This window comes from Oryzias latipes, chromosome 3, assembly GCF_002234675.1.
Source record: "Oryzias latipes chromosome 3, ASM223467v1".
In the NCBI taxonomy this organism is placed as follows: Eukaryota; Metazoa; Chordata; class Actinopteri; order Beloniformes; family Adrianichthyidae; genus Oryzias; species Oryzias latipes.
In genome coordinates this window covers 15,142,320-15,159,342 of record NC_019861.2, presented here as the reverse complement: position 1 = coordinate 15,159,342, position 17,023 = coordinate 15,142,320, and the positions used below count along the sequence as shown (strand labels likewise).

General features: G+C 37.7%; 1 protein-coding gene across 4 annotated transcripts in view; it reads right to left on the bottom strand.

Moving 5' to 3' along the window:
* The window catches only part of pcdh9 (protocadherin 9), a 205,099-nt gene that overhangs the window by 75,428 nt on the left and 112,648 nt on the right, over window positions 1–17,023 (bottom strand). The window lies entirely within an intron of this gene.

Below are 17,023 nucleotides of genomic sequence, written 5' to 3'. Positions count from 1 at the left end.
ATGAACTATTCCAGTGTTACAATGTAAAAAAATAAAATAGAATAAAAGAACATTTAAACACAAACACATTTCATCCTGTAATTTCAAGCTACATGCCTGTCCCTCATCTCTCTAATATAATGGTGTCAACACTGCTCAAATAACACTCAGTTTTTAACCATACACAGTTTTGCTCAAATAACACTCAGTTTTGTTACCATTACACAGTTTTTCCAAGCAGAATATTGTTACTTTTTTTTCATTTGAAGAATGTCCTTGAGCAATAACAGCGTATTACTCATTTATTTGAAATAAATATCTCCAGAGAGAAGAACAAGAGGGCTTGTGACTTAAACAAGCTTCAACACAAACTCAACAAATTTTGCAGCTAAAGAGAGGTGAGTGTATTCCCTGAGTATATATCAGAGTACTAAAGAGAGTGTTCACACTTGAGACATGCAAAATAATTTTCCAACTGGGACACAGTGCTGTTTGTCAAGTTAAATACCATCGTTAGTCTCTTGTTTATGCAGGTCTTTTGCTAATAAAATAGATCAGTAATTGGAGAATTTATACTTTAATATTTTAATGCTATAAAGCAATGTGTGTATATATATATATATATATATATATATATGTGTATATATATATTACACACCAGACATTGTAGTGGTGGATGAAGAACAGAGGAAAGCCATTGTGGTGAATGTGGAACATGAGAAACTGGAGAAATACCATGGAAAGTGAAGGTGACAGTGGTGCCTGTGGTAATTGGAGCACTCGGTGCAGTAACCCCCAAGCTGGAGGAGTGGGTACAACAGATGGAAAGACCTCAGACCTCTCAGTCCAGAAGACCGCAGTTCAACTCATAAATAAACAGACTGATACTACTAAATCAAACCTTTCTGTGAATATGCTAACGTCCAACCTTCCTAGTAACATGTAAAAAAACAAAAAATGTCAGACACCATTACAAATTAGCCGCGTTTGAAGATTTACAGTAAATCCCAACATTATATGCAACTCTAAAAAAATCAGACTGACATTTTGACAGAGGCTAATGTACTTCTCAACATTGGCTCAACACTAGTAAGAACAACCAGAATAACTCCATAAATAAGTCATTCTGAATTATATGGTGCAGTGTCATTTTTTGAAAAACATAAAACAAAAAAAGGCTTTTAGGTGCACCTTATAGTGCAGAAAACATGGTACATAGTTTCAGTTTAGCAGGTCATCCACAGACAATGGACCCTGACAGCTTGTTGGCATGGCACACATATTGGCAACAGCATCACTATAGATGTCATAACTAGTTTTGCCAATGAGGCTTTTTTTTTTACCTCAACAAAGTTCCAGTGGCTTAATGTATAAACAATTTTAGGCTCCCTTGCAAGTCATCAGTATCATCTGTGCAGTTTTGCATATGTTAAGCTCTGTAACTTCATCACATTAAGCCATTAGGGACAGAACACTGATCTGCAACAGTACCAGGATTTAGGAAGTTGTACTTCCTGCATATGTATCCTCAAATAGAATAGTTGCTTATCTTAATATGAATAATAATAGGGAGTAAAAGAGGAAGAGTAGCATTTATATCCCACTTTTCTTATCAATTTTTAATGCTGTAAAAGACAGGCACAAAATATTAAAACCATTTTTGTTTTTTTTAAATATAGCCAAAGGAAAAACACTGTCAAAGGGATTTTTAGGGAGATGAATGTGCCATGGAAAGAGTGGAAGGTATTTATCTTTTATGACATGCTGCAGGTAAAGGGAAGCATGGTTCGCTCCTATTAACAGAAAACGTTCACAAAAGAAAAGTTCATACAGTGGGTGTGTGATGCTGCAACGTATTAGTACATAAAATGATGCCTGAAGTCTTGCAGCTGAGCCAAAACAACTTAATGGATTAATTGGGAACCAACAGAGATAATTAGACCTTTAGGGTTGTATGATTCCACCCCTCGTCGACTCTTGCCTCAGAACTGCGATGTAGTGCGTTCCTGCTGTGTAATCGAGATAATTAGCAAGAATGTTGTGTCACTGTCCAAAGATTAGCAAAAGGGAAAGGCCAAATAAGGCTCATTAAAATGTGGTTCCTAGCTAGAGACACTTGATGGCATTTATGTCCTAGCAGAGGTTATGTCTTGTTTTCATTTACCTTATTTGTCTCCTTGGTAAAGTTAAGGCATTCAGAAGAAGTATTTATTTGTTTTAATAAGATGAAAAGTCATGTTTCTTTATGTACAGGCACCATGGGGAGAGGAAGTGGTCCAGCCTTTAATGTGGAAGCCATTAACTGATGTCCACATAACGCCGTCTAATGCATCAGCGTCTGTGGCTCACACTGTACCGCAGCAGAGCACTGTCATACATTTATTTCCCTCGAGGAGAAATAAGTATGGATAGCTAGATTTTACTGTAGCTGAGACTAACAGAGGCAGGGCTCAGTTGTTTACTGTGCTCCTATTATTGGATGCCAAGGTGTCCTTCTGTGAGCTTGACAGGCACTGAGTACTAGGCCAAATTGATTGGTCTGCTCTTGCCCACCAAGAGGACCTGAACTCAATTTGCTTGTGATGGCTTCAATTTCCTGGCTGGACAAAATCCCCCCACCCACCCCCGAGCCCCTACTCGTCAACACCCCCCCTCTACTCTCTTTCTCGTGCACTCTTTCTTGCAGCGTCTCTTCCTCACTCAAGAGCTGTCATTTAATTTCATTACTCAACAGGGGAGGTTCATGCCCTTTCTTAGCTTCTGTCTTTCAGTCCTCCTCCCTACCCAAAACCCCCCATCCCCTTGATCAAGAGTTTCAGGAAGGAAATACTTGTTTTTGAAATTCTGTTGTCTTTACTGTTTCCTGGAATAGTATTCATTTGCAGATTTTGCCTGGCAACATCTGAACAAAGGTTGAAGAAAAAAAGACTAAAGGTCAGGTTCTCTTTTCTCTCAGATGCTTTGGTGGTACAGATTTCAAAAAAGTTTTTTTAAAAAAAGAACAGAAACTAAATCCACCTTAACAAGTGTGTCTCAGTCTAGTCCTGGTGTTTTTAATTAGTAGGATTCTGTGGTGAGCGTATATATTATGGATCGGTTTTGTATCATTATCCCAGGCAGTACTCAGCTGGTTATTCAAGAGACAATCATCAAAGGTCGGTTTAATTTAGGCCTTGCTCCATAAAGCTTTTTTTTTTCTTCCACAGGGTTTTCAAAGACCCAATTTGCTTCCCCCAACATACGGCAGCAAGATTTCGTAAACTAATTTCAGATGCACGTAATGCCCACACGGTCAGCAGCTGATTAGAAAGAAAGCAGGATCTAACACTGGAGTCAAGCATAGAGGTCTTTGAAGTGATTACCTTACATGTTTTGGTCCTGCTTTTGTTGCTTTAAGATAAACATGTGGAGCCACTCAGCATATGCCAGCTTATGTCAAGATGAAAGATTTTACAAGCCATTATCAGAAACCTGCAGATTGTTCTCAGGGTATTAGTTGGCTTCAGAAATGTGCTACAACTGCAAAGATCTTGCTGTGATTTCAGACACCATGGATGGGGGGTTAGATTTTCAGCACTTTTAGATGATCTAGATGACTGGCAGGAGATTAAGGGCTGGCAAAATGAGAGGTTTTAAAGTCAGCCAACGACACGCTGTCAGAATAACGGGAAGACATAAGAAAAAGGAAAAAAAAACTAAAATCTTTATACATACTCACACAAACAAGCTGAATATTCGAAAATGAATAAAAAGAGAAAAGCTAGGGAATGTAAAGCGTCTAGCCTTCCCAACAATTCCTTCCTTTATTATTTTAGAGGACAGGCTCTCTTCTGCGTATTTACCAGCCGTTGTGCAAGCTTTTACCTTCAGGAAACAAGCAGCTGATCTGGTTCATATTTTACAATGATTCATCTTGCTCAGTATCAACCACAAGGCATACATGTGATACAACCAAATTAAGGCCACTCAGGCGGACAAACAAGCCGGGGATTTTCAAACCTATGCCTTTTCTTTCATTTCGCCTGGTGAGCCACTGCAATTTATTGTTATATTAAGACTGATTCTTCAACCGTTTATTTAGGCTGTAGTTTTTCTTTAATTCTGCTTTTATTATTTCAAAGACAGAGTAACCAAAAAATATATAATAAAATAAATAACAACATTGCTTTGCTTTAAACATCATACTTTATTGACTGTTGCGGTCAATGGGAAGATTTTGCAGACTTTATTATAGAAAGTCTAGAATCCAAGCGAAGCCACTGTGTTTTTGTGTGAAATTACATTTCAAGGAAACAAACTATGCTCACATCAATAAAAAAGACTGTCTGTGAAACACCCAGTTATCACCGTATTCTTCATCTTAACTCAGTGTCTGATCAATGTACTGAACTCATGTTGCATTCAGGCAGTGATACATCTTTTGAGCAGTTTGATCAGCTAAAGCAAGGATGACTTCTGCCGAGAGTGTGTTTGGTTTTCACAGACATGTTACGCCCTCACCATTGCTGGAGGTGTCTGTTCTGACTCTCTTCAAGTGAATCACAAAGCCCAGAGGGACAAAAAGCCAGAAGCTTATCTATTGTGCTGAGGGAACAAAGGAGAAAGCACCCTATCTGTTCAACAAATGAGAAGACTAAGCTGGACACTGATGGGCCTACTTACCTCCTGGGAAATTACAAGAAAAGTATAAAATCTGAGCTGAAATGTCAAAAAGAAAAAAAAAATGTTTCTTTTTTCATCCAGCCATCTGTCCCATATGTGAAATGGTAATTTCCATTATGCTATTGATTACCTAATCATCCCGAGACAAAGGCTGTACAAAATTGTTTGGCGGATCAACCCACTTATCCTGTTCTCCAACATGAATACCTTTAATGAAACTGCATGCAATGAGAATTGAAACTCAAGCTCATGATAACAAGAAACAAAAATAATCTCCCATGGAGAAAATTTGATTTATTAAGCTTTTTGACAAAATAATAAAAAAGTAATTTGGATGTAGAATATGTTTTGCAGTGCTTCAGGATGTTTAGAGGAAAAAGCTAGGTACATGAAGTAAAACAAAACAGTCAGATAGCTCCCTTCAGAGGTCAGTGGTTAGTTGCAGTATAGGTGCACAAAGCTGAGCAAGCTTGCTAGCAGAACTGAACACAAACAAAGCTCTGTTACCATTTGTGCAGTTGCTTGTGGGCACTATAAGCACAAAGCATAATGAACACTTTAGTAGGGTTTTAAGACTGAAAAGAATCCACTGCTTGCCTTTTGAAAAATATTCATATGAAATAATATACCTTGCTGATGTTATCCAATCTCTAGTATGTTAAAATGTTGAACTGTATCAATATTAGCATTCAGACAAGGTCTTCACACAAACACACATACGATTTTGTAAAACCCTGTCTATGGCAACAAATCTGTTTCTCTCTTGTTTGTTAGGTTTGTAAAAATGGCTGAACGAAGGACACCCAATGTTATTTGAGCAGAAGGATGTGCAAGCAGGAGTAAAGAATTCCCAATCAGAAAAAGTGATTTGACCTTGACAAACAGTAGGCTAAAAGGTTCAGTGCATTCAGGTCACAGAGTAAAAGGAAAGAGCTCTCCAAAAAGAATGAATTTAGAATCACAAACTGGTATTATTTCTATCTATATGTCTTTCCATCATTCTCTTTGCCTATCTATCTTCATATCTTTATATCCATCTATCTACTCTGCAGAGTATTGATTTTTTGTCAGAGACCTGTTGTGATGCAACTGGTTAAATTGCATTCTAAAACAAGATAGATTGTACTGTGCACACAGCTGTGCCAAGCAGATAAATCAATTAAAGTGACCTGATCTGACAAGTCGCCTCGTCCTCAGTCGGGCTTAATATGAGAACACACATCTGAGACTCGTGCCTATCTCTGTCTCACCATGGAACCCTCTTTCTCCTGAAAGTCTGATTGAAAGACGTGTTGACAGCACTTCAAGAGCTAACATTAACTTCAGCTGAGAAAAAAGATAGCATCATTTTTGTATTATTTGATTTTTTGTATTTGGCAGAAAAACAGATCCTATCAGGATTTTCACTATAAGGCAGTTTGAAAACTGACTTACAATATATAAAAAACATGTAGTAAACCCCAAAGATACTTACAATATTTTTAGAGAAATTAGTCATTATCTCACGCCCCTGTTATAAAATGTCATTGTGATTTATCAATCTAACACAGCATACAAAAAAATAATACTACAATTTGCAAATGAATCCCCTTACAAGCAAAATCCACCATATTTTCCACAATATAAGTCTGTTATAACCCTTGTGCTATCCTAGGCACTTTAACATTGGGAGTTGGGTCATCTAGACCCCACTAGACAGTGCGCTGAAACTTTTTTCTTCAATGATTTGTGATCTTCACTGGTGTCCATGGATTACATGAACTCTTTCCACCTTTATCCACCTTTTTCATGGTATGGAGAACACGTCAATGCAAGGGTGGGGTCATCTAAGATGGCACAAGGGTCAAAAGTCTTAATTATTTTACAAAAAAACGACAGTGCTCTGAATAATCCTGAGCTCCATGTATATGGATTAATCCTGGTTGTGCTTACTGATGTCAAAACAATTTTCTAAGGTAAACAGCGCATTGTTTAAATGTCAATCTGTTTTTTTTACAGGCTGCAAACGAGGTTGGTTGTTTTATAGATACGCTAACATGGCCAACGTGTAGTTGTGTCAGACTGCGTTTTTTTCTGTGTAACTAGCATAGTTGGTAGTTAGTATGGTCACAGGAATGTTTGTTTTAGTTGTATCAGTCTGTTATTTTGTGTTATTAACAAGGCTTGGAGTTACTGCAGTCACAGTAATGCTTGTTTTAACTGTATCCGTTTGTTTTTCTTAAATTTGCAAACACGGTTTTGAGTTACAGTTATTGTGAATACTCCAATACTTCAATGTACTCCTCGCTTCTAACGTCACATGTCATTTCGTACAAACAAGTTCTGGAGTTGCTATGAACATATAAAGTCTGACTGACTGACGGGCGTATCTCTGATTGTTTCCTCTTCCTCAAAGCTCCTTATAGTATGGTGTGCCTTATGACATTAGTTCGAAAGTAGACCATTCATTGACGGTGCGCCTTATGATCCAGTGCGCCCTACAGTGTGGAAAATATGGCATGTTTTAAAACAGCAAAAACACACCTCATGCTTGTCTTTTTATAACCACATTTACTTTTCTATTACTCAAGAAACACTTTTGAATAAAAATACAACAACTTTGTACTTTTTTACAGTATGATCATCAAGTCTGTAATCCTGTTTTTTAGGATTGTGACTTGAACAATAGCTGGAGAGCTAAAAACTGCATGAAAACCTGTGTTGACATCTTGCAAACAAGTGTTGAGGGTAAGAGGATAAAAAGAGAGCTGGACATTTTTACAGACATGAACCTAATGAGGACAAGATGATGCATCTAGACCTGATTGTATCTAGTGCCGATGTGATTGTTGAAGTTTTTTTTTATTATTGTTTTTTATTATTTTATTCAACAATAAATTCTGGAGAATAACTTGTATTGCCCTCACACGGGTTCCTGTAAGTTAAGCTAAATTCAGTTACTAAATCTTGGAAAATGCTCATAACACAGATGACTGTATGGAAAAAAAACATATAAATGTAAATAAAACACCAATCATAGTTTGGATGGCTGTTTTTCAGGTGTGCTCATCATCTTAATTCTATTATTACATGTTGTTGTTTTTAGCGTAAACACTTATGGCAAAGTGCTTTATTGCTGGAATTTTCTCAGTGAAGAAATGAAGCACATGGTCATTGCTGAAATTATGATTTACTGCTAGATGTAAATTTTTTGTCATGAGGCAAATATTACATTTGAGAGTGATTGTTGTTATCATGCAATGATAATCACTGGTTATACTATCAATCTCATGACTGGTGCTTTGAAGGCATGACGGATGTTTTGCCAATTCAAAATGGCACATTGATGCAGGTGGACTCCCCCTCTTTATACGTAAAAAAATCTGCCTTGGTGGCTGTTGTAAAAATAAAAAATAAAAACAAGTTAGAGCGTATGTACTGATATACATACAGTACATGGGGTCATTTGCAGAGCTGAGGGTAGCTTTGGATATTTAAACTGAAAACCCTGAAACAATTTAGTCTGTAGAGAAAGTAGAGTTTATTGAGTCTTACAAGGCGGTAGATATCAGGAAATTCAAGAGCAGGATGAACTCTGGTCGTGGTCTTTTGTTTTTTGGAAAGATATTTTGCTGAAGGGCTTAGTTTGTTCACTGAAAAGCTAGAAGTTTTCCCACGCCAGACTGCACTGCCGAGCTATGTTTGAACTTAGGTGAACGCTTGACTTGACCGATTCGACAACAAAGAAAAGAAAAGCTACAAACAGACACCTATACACTGAAGGGATTTTCTTTTGCAAAAAAAAAATAGAAATTTTTTTTCTTTACTCCTCTGCTAACTTGACCATGGTTTTTCATCTTAAGGGTCAGTTTCTAACTATCAATCAGCTCAGCTCACCATCCACCAAAAATTCCTTTTTAATGGCAACATTTACAACAAACCGATCAAAAAGATTCTTTAAAGAGCTCACTTCAAGGTTTGGTTATTTGAATCCATATGACCACTGAAGATCTAAATGGATTTACATTTCACCTCAATAGAATATGAGCACGCTCAAGACCTAATGCAAGGTGATTGCAATTTAAGGCAAAAGTGATATTGCTAATTAATGCACATCCAAAGAGGTCCGGGTCTTTAATCATCTCAAGTATGGGCTGTCTTTTATCAAAACACAGAGGAACTGAGATGGGGCGGCTGCTAAAATGCTATTTGTCTCAAGTACATTAAAAAAAAAGATTAATTTTTAATCATTTGTCTTGGGAAATACTGCTATACTTAATTTAAACAGTACATATGTGAACTGGGATTGCTCAAACATTGGTTTGATGATCTGCTTTCAAAGATTCAATGACACTATCACTTAGGGAAGTGCGCAAACAAAAGGGAGATGTTCAAGGCTCAAATGGAAAAATGGAAGAAAAAAAAGAGGAAACAGTAACACAAAAGGAAGAAAGAATCAGGAAGGGGGAGTATAAGGAAAATATTGGAACTGAGCATGTTCAAAGAATTCTAAAACAGGCCTTCAAGAGTTACATCCGGTTGTTTTCAAAGTGCTGACTGGTTGGCTATCATGATAACCCTTCACTGGAGCTGTCAGGTGATGAAGTTCAGTATGCAGAGAAAGAGAAGAGTCAGAGAAAGATGCAACACACTCTATCAGTCTATCAATATCTCCCTGTCTCTTTCTATCTCTGTCTCTCTCAATTCAGTTCAGACTGAATCTGCGTCACCAGCAGGAAAGAATCTACTGCACACTATGATGTACATGCAAATAATGGAAAACGACATCTTCTTCCACTTTCGGCTTCTCCCATCAGGGGTCGCCACAGCGAACAAGTCGCATGTTAAACTTGGCAATGTTTTACGCCGGATGCCCTTCCTGACGCAACCTTCTCAAACCGGGCTTGGAACCGGCAGAGGTAGAGAAGGGAACAGGGAGCAGCCCGGAGTCGAACCCGGGTTTCACGGACGGAAGGCGCCGCAAACCAGCACGAGCTAAACTGGCTTCCCTCAATGGAAAACGACATCTGATCACCATCAATAATAAATGCTAAGTAAGTACAAATACTCTGGCAACACAAATGATGAATGAGCATAGAAGCAAATACTGCATATCAATAAAATGTATGAACTTCCTTTTGTATCATTGCATTACATCTCGAGACTTTGGCAGGCAAAGGTAGGATTGTTTCTTTGATTTTGGACATTTTTTCTTTAAATCTTTCTTCAAACATTTGCAGTACTTTTGGTGACATCTCAGCAGCACCTGAACCCCCATAGTGTGGATTCCGTTTTTTTTTTATTTTGCAGTACCCTCAGTCTTAATGGCACATTGAGTTCTCAGTCAGTGGGGTGAAATGTTGAGATGTTAGCAGTTCTGACACATAGAGGCAAATATAAGACTTGCATGCGCTAAGTGTGTTTTTTCTATTTTTTTTTTTTTTTCACATATTCTCACACAAGAAGCAATTTTTTTCCCATGGTTGTGAATGTCTTTCTATTCCATCACCTTTCCTTCTATCCCTCTGACTCCCTCACACTTTCAAAAAGCATTTTATAACAAATTAGCGTCCTTGTTAGGTGTGTTTTATTGTGAACTGGGCAGACTGTGTTCCTTACAAAGAAGTCAGAGGGAAAGTTTGTTAAAGCTGAGCTCAACAGGTCAAGCTCTTCTCCCTGAGTTAAAAAATTAAGATGCAGTCTGACAAGTAGCTTCAAAACTTATACAATTAAAACATTGCATTTTTTGTAATTATCAAGTTTGCTGTGTTCCTTTATTTGCAATGCTCAAAAGTGAACCTTCGGCACAGATAATCCTATCCCTCACTCACTATACCAACCAAGGTTTGCTGAGGTATTTGATGGGATTTCTCCATCCTACAATCCGTGCCAAAGAAGCTCTTCTATTGACATCCACCGGCTCTGGCTTTGTGCCGTGTAAACTGAATACTGGACTGAAATTTTTATATGATGATCTACGGTATCTGGTGCAAATATCACTTCTAAGGCTGCCGGTTTTCTGTTTTGGTATTACCCCTCTTCCTTCACCTCTCCCTCCTTCAGATAAACACGAAAGGGTTTGCTATTTAGCTGGCAGATATTTGAAGAGTCGAAATCTCAACGCCCACCACTTGTCAGAATTTTTTTAGACCATTATTTATTCCCTCGCTGGATCGTTGTATGGATTTAGTAAAAACCAAGACAGCAATAGATGGAAAGTTGTTGTCAGCTTTTCTAAGGGGATGCATACAAAAGGGAGGAGAACAGGAGTTGATTTACTTGTGGTCATCATCTATTGTTTATGGCACAGTTACACCTTGTCCTTGAAATAGTATTAAAGCAGTATTAATGATTTGCAGTCGCCGGTCATCGATTTTTTTTCAAAGTGAAATGATACTAATGAGGAGTGCAAAGAATGGTAATTGTTAAACCACTAACAGAGATTTCACAGGTTAATGTGGGGTTCAATCATGGCTGAGAAGCAATGAATGACTCAGATCTGTTCCACAAAAGCTGAAACACACATGTATATGAATATGGTTAAATCCTGACAGAGATATCAATTCAATTCCTCCCTGAGATGTCTCACAGGCTTCAATGTTTACCCAGAGAATTCCTCGCTCGCCTGATAACTCTGATTTATTCCATCATCAGTTTTCCCTTTTTTCCTTTTATTTTTTTATTTTTTTATGGAAAAAACATAACTCAAAACTAAAAACATCTATGTGTCTTTTTTTTTTTTTTTTTTTTTTTTTTTTACTTTGGAACAGAGGCTTACTTTCCTGCTATTTTTATACCACCTTTATTCTTTGCTACAGAGGCTCAGAAAGTATCAGCCTTATCAAAAGCTGCATTATGGAATTTACTCTCCCAGTATTCATGTGCAACTGATCTCTTTTGATCTTTTAAGAGGAAGCTTTGTGAGGACAGAGATCACCACTCTGACCTCCCGAGTAACACAACAGAAGCATTTGGATTCACTTATGATTGCTTTAAACTTGCAGACTGGCCATTTAGCTGGCTCTCGACCCCAAAAGAAATCGCAAAAAGGCTCTTCTTTCTCTCAGACACCTATAGGACATTGGTTTTAGGTCATGTTACTCTAACCTCTCAAAGTATCCCACCAACCTTCAAGGCCATCAATCCCTGAGGTTCTCATTCCACCTTCATCTGTCTGTCTCTTTATCTGTCTCTGTTCTCACCTTCTCCCCCTGCCACACTCACTTGCTCACACACACAACCACACTCAAATTCTGGAGCACTTACCCTCATGATCTGCTAATGTGAGTCTAGCACTTGTACTCCAATTATTCTCCTGTACTTGTTCTTGAAAGGGTTCTTGCCTCTCTCTTAGCTAAAGAATGTCACGCCCTCCGTGATTCCTGCTGGACTCTTGTAGTGTTCATCTCTTCAAGCTCATCCATTTAAAAAATGAACATTTTCACTGTTATTTGACCTGAAACGTGTTCAACTAACAGAGTTCAGGGGCAAGTAGTTACTTCAGTTTGAGTTTTCACTGTGCGATTGATGCAACACACTTGGAAGAATTTTTTTGTTTACTCTGTAAGTAAGATTTATTGTAATGTCACATTTTTTTAAAGAGTAATAGTTAAAATATGTGCAATTATCAACAAAGAAATAAAGCCTGAGTCACTTTTTATCTTTTTTTTTGGCAGTCATAATGCCATTTACAATAAGCAGATTTTTCCATAATCCCTATAAAAAGTTGCATACAGTTTATTCAGAAAGCAATGGGACTTACCTGTAGCTTCACTCAATATTTAATGCCAGCCCACACATGATTTTTGTTGATATTGGCATCTGTGCTGCAATTATTGCATTATATAAGTCCTTTCAGAGAGCTTGAAAAGTACCACATCCTGATATTATGATTAAGCTAAAGCTTTTAGCTCCAAAGCAAAAACCTGAGGGTTGGAACAGAGGAAGAGCAATGGAGAGATACAGTATATCTGCAGAAATATAATCTGCCTGAACTCCCGAGCACATTTGAAGAATAATCTCAGTCTTTCATGTTAAAGTGTTATCAAGAGCTTAAAAGCAGTGCTACATACAGCCACATACAATGTAAGCTCTAGGGGACAGGGCAGCATTAATGGCATTTATTCCAGCACAAGCTGGCCATATGCTTGGACATTTGGTAAAAGATGCATGCACATACACATGCTTATACCAGCTACTGATAGTAGCCAAGTGGCACATGGGTTCAGCTCCCTTTTCCGTCTGTTGGTCAGTTCTGTTGGCCTCCAGCTGAAGCTGCCGAACTCCTGCTGCTAATATTTATTTATTTTTTGGAGCCTTTTTGTGGATTTAAAGATATACGCCAATGGAGATTGTATTTTTAGTGTTTATATATAAAAAAGCTTAAAATAGCATTTCTGAGTATCTTTTTATTCAAGTCCTGGTGAATCAGCAACAGACACAAAAATGATGTTTGAAAAAGCTTTTAGGTATGACATAGAAGCTACAAGCTCCCTTTGCCACTCCATTCTGATGCATCCACTTGCAGACAAATAGATCTATGCATGTCTTTGTTTTCCATGTCCGAGTTGGAATCTGGATCAAAACTGTAGGACTTGATAGCTCCAATATTACTCGCCATTTCTGTTGTGCTGCTGATGTTAGGTTGGGGTTGTGAGGGGCTGAAAGTTAGTAGGAGAGAGTGTAAACAAATGGATAATGGGATGTGGGGCTTCTCTGTGCCATTGGTCCAGCACACAACTCAGAGGTGAATTTCTTCTGCTGCCTGCTTAAACTGTGTTCTAGAAAACGACACAGGCTTTTGGATTTTGGCTAAACACATAATTTTCATAATAAAAAGACCACTGGGAATGCTCTTCAAATAGATTAAAACATGATCGGAGTGGGGCTTTAAATGGAACCCATGGGGTTATTTTTTTCAACAGTGAGGCAGAACCTGCATAATTGCAGCCTTTCAGTACTTCTGCCATCAGCTGTGGCCGTTTGTGTCTCCCCACCTCTACGTCTGCCGGAAACAGAGCGAGAGACAAAGCGACGGGGAGTGACAGAACACTGCTTTTATGAATGCTGCAACTGAAAGAGAGGACCTCTTTTACTTGTGCCCTCTAAAATGCAGCGGTCAGCATTAGTGGTCTGACCTCCATTTTTCCTTCAGAAGCAAGGCGATCTAGAGAATGTAAAGAGAAAATCTGCCCGGATATGAAAGCCATGTGGGCTTTTCAGTGGTCGCTTTGGCTAAAGAATAATCTCATTACTCGGTGGACACATCATACTGTGCTACTAGAAAGCCCAGCAAGTAAGAGAGATAGTTACTAAAGTGAGATCAAAAACACAATTTTCTCCAGCTCTGCAAGATAAGCCAGTGATAACTGATACAAAATGTTCAAATCAGATAAAGGAAAAGGAAATCACTTAGAAATATGCTAAGGTTTTACATATTTTAATTTAGAAATGAATTTATGTAGATTACTTATTTTTTCTTTCTTTTTCATAATTAAAACAAATGAAGTCTCAATATGAATAAAATATATACAAAGCAGTCTTTGTGTGTGCTCACCTAACCAATTCTGGCCTTAGAAAACTATTGAAATAGTTAAAACGGTGGTCAGGCTTTGACTTATTACCGTTTGCCTAAGCTGTTTGTTTCCCCTCATACTAATTCAATGTTTGTTTTGTATTAGATGAATTAAGATAAAGCAGGAAAAAAGCAGGAGGCATGTTCATGAAGAGAACAAACAGACAGGGAGATCAAAATTGAACAATGGACTTAATTTCCATGTCATTTTTATTCCCCACAGGGGGCACACTCACTGCACTCAGTAAGCCCAAAGACCCATTTCATCTGATGTTCTGCTTGGGTTTTAAATATTCAGTTCAAAGACATCCTACCTGCCTGCCTGCTCCACAAGGGGGACACATTGTCCATCAACTCTACATGTTCTTTGTAACCATCTCCATTTCCCTCCTTTCCCCCCCTTTACTTTATTTTTTTTTCTTGTGATTTTAGGTTTGTCTTTCACCCCAAACCCCCAAAATCCCTCTCAGTAACATAATCAATATGTCCAAACCTGTCAATCTTAAACTTAAAACTCAGTTACTTCAAAGACCTGCATCCATCATCCATCTCAAGGTCACAGATGGACTGAGGATGAGGGACCAAGATAAATGTGCACATGTTGTGCTGTAAGTGTGTGTGCAGGGAGAAAGAGGGAGGGAGGAAAGGACAGCTGCTGAAGATTAAATGTGTGTGCTGCAGAGAGGCACAGTCAGAGAAACAGCGACAGAGACAAAGGCGGAGACAGTGCTGAGGGGCGACTAATGGAGGAGTTGCATAGAGCTATGCACCACCCTAAGAGTTTCAGTAAGCCAGACCGAGTCTTGGTCTGAAATTAGCTGATTTTTCACTGTGAGCACTGCGCATTATCTGGGTGGGGAATGGGGGGGGAGCCGAGAGAAGCACAGGAGCAAGGATAGAGGAGGCAGGGGTCGGCATTTAACTTAACAAGATTAATATGTTTGCCTCATCTCTCTGGGTTTTATTTCCTTCTCCTTGCAGGGCCCTTGTCAAATCTCTTTGGACAGGCTCTAACACATGATGCTGCAAGGAGACCTCAAGGACATGCAGCACAGAGGCAAAAGACAAACAAAAATACAAAAAAAAGGAGTCTTTATATTGTGACTTGCAAATGACAGGGCCAGATGCTTCACAGACCATTTTGCTTGATTTCTCATAGTGTTTTATTCAATCAATTCTCGGGAAACAAAAACGAGCCTGATTTTCAATGCTGCAGACTAGTACAATAATGTGGCCAGGCATTCTGTCAATGTTTTTTCTTTTTGTCTTTAAAAAGAAGAAGACCTGTTTTCAATAAAATAGTGACAAATTATAAACAAACATTTAATTGTTCAATATTTTGATAAGATAAACTTATAGTTTAAAGCCAATAACATTTGCCACAAAAGGCAGAAAGCATATAGTTGGAGTTGATCTTCAGCACCTATTACATTTATCAACTAGATTTAATACTTATTTTTTACATATTTAAGAACATGTCATTGTTTGTGGGTTGCCTAACCATGTCCTTTTTGATAAAGGATATAATTCATTTCATCTGACCAAAATGGAGTTGACTTGCTAATAACAGTTGTAGAGAGCAGTGTCCAATCCCTGCGATGCCAACCTGTAATCATGTTTTCAATATATTCTGAACCTAGAACATGGCCTGTTATTTTTTTAAATCATTATATATTTATTTGTTTTAATGGTTTGCTAACCGTAACATTTCTAATGGAGAGACACTGACAGCCACTGGGTCTCTTAAATATATGTTGTTTTTTGTAAATTCATCTATTGCAAATAGTGTCTTTTTATTTTTTATTTTTTTATTTATTTTTTTTGCCAATGCTAGTTCTCTGTGACCACTTGTAAAGATGTCGCACATTTTTCAAAATTGGACTTCCACTAAAAAAGAAAAGTTTTTTTTATATCTGACAAAGAACAAATAATAATCACAGTAATCTGACACTGTTAGAGGTAGGGAATGAAGAGATTTTACTAATAATAAGTTAGCGTGAATGTTTAAAACTCATCATTTTTATTTAAAATGTATAGGTTGGAAGTTTGGAAAGAGCACTCATAAGCCTTTTGAATTTCAAAGCTTAAAAAATAAAACATTGATTTTCTTTTTTTGTCTGATTTTAGAATTCCCACTCCAATCCTCTCTTGGTCTATTGTCAAAGGTTCCCAGTGGTCTTTTAACCCTTGTGCTATCTTAGATGACCCCACCCTTACATTGACGTGTTCTCCCTACCATGACAAAGGTGGATAAAGGTGGAAAGATTTCATGCAATCCATGGACACCAGTGAAGATTACAAATCATTAAAGAAAAAAAAGGTTCAGTGCACTGTCTAGTGGGGTCTAGATGACCCAACTCCCAATGTTAAAGTGCCTAGGATAGCACAAGGGTTACAAAGGCAATTTTTTGTTTGCTCCTCGTACACAAAAATTTGAATAAAAAATACTCATAAATGCAATTTGGAGCTTAATTTTTTACATATGTATGTGCTCCATCATCAGAAAAAAGCTAGAAGAACATATTAAAAACACCAAAAAGGCAATTTTCATTGGAGTGTGTCTTAAATCTAAAATCTTAATTTTTACTGTGAATCTCAAGTATTAAAAACTAAATAAAAATAAAAAAATACTTGCCACACATTGATGATATTGACAAAAAAAAGACATGTATTTGGCCATGCAACTTTTCAGGTGAATGCCTATGCAATAGCAGCAGCATCTTTTTGAGGCTCTGCTTTATTCGTTTTTCCTTTTACAGCATGACAACATGGTGAACATGGCACATAATTCTAAAAATGCTTTCCTCAGATTGTAAAGAAAAATCACAA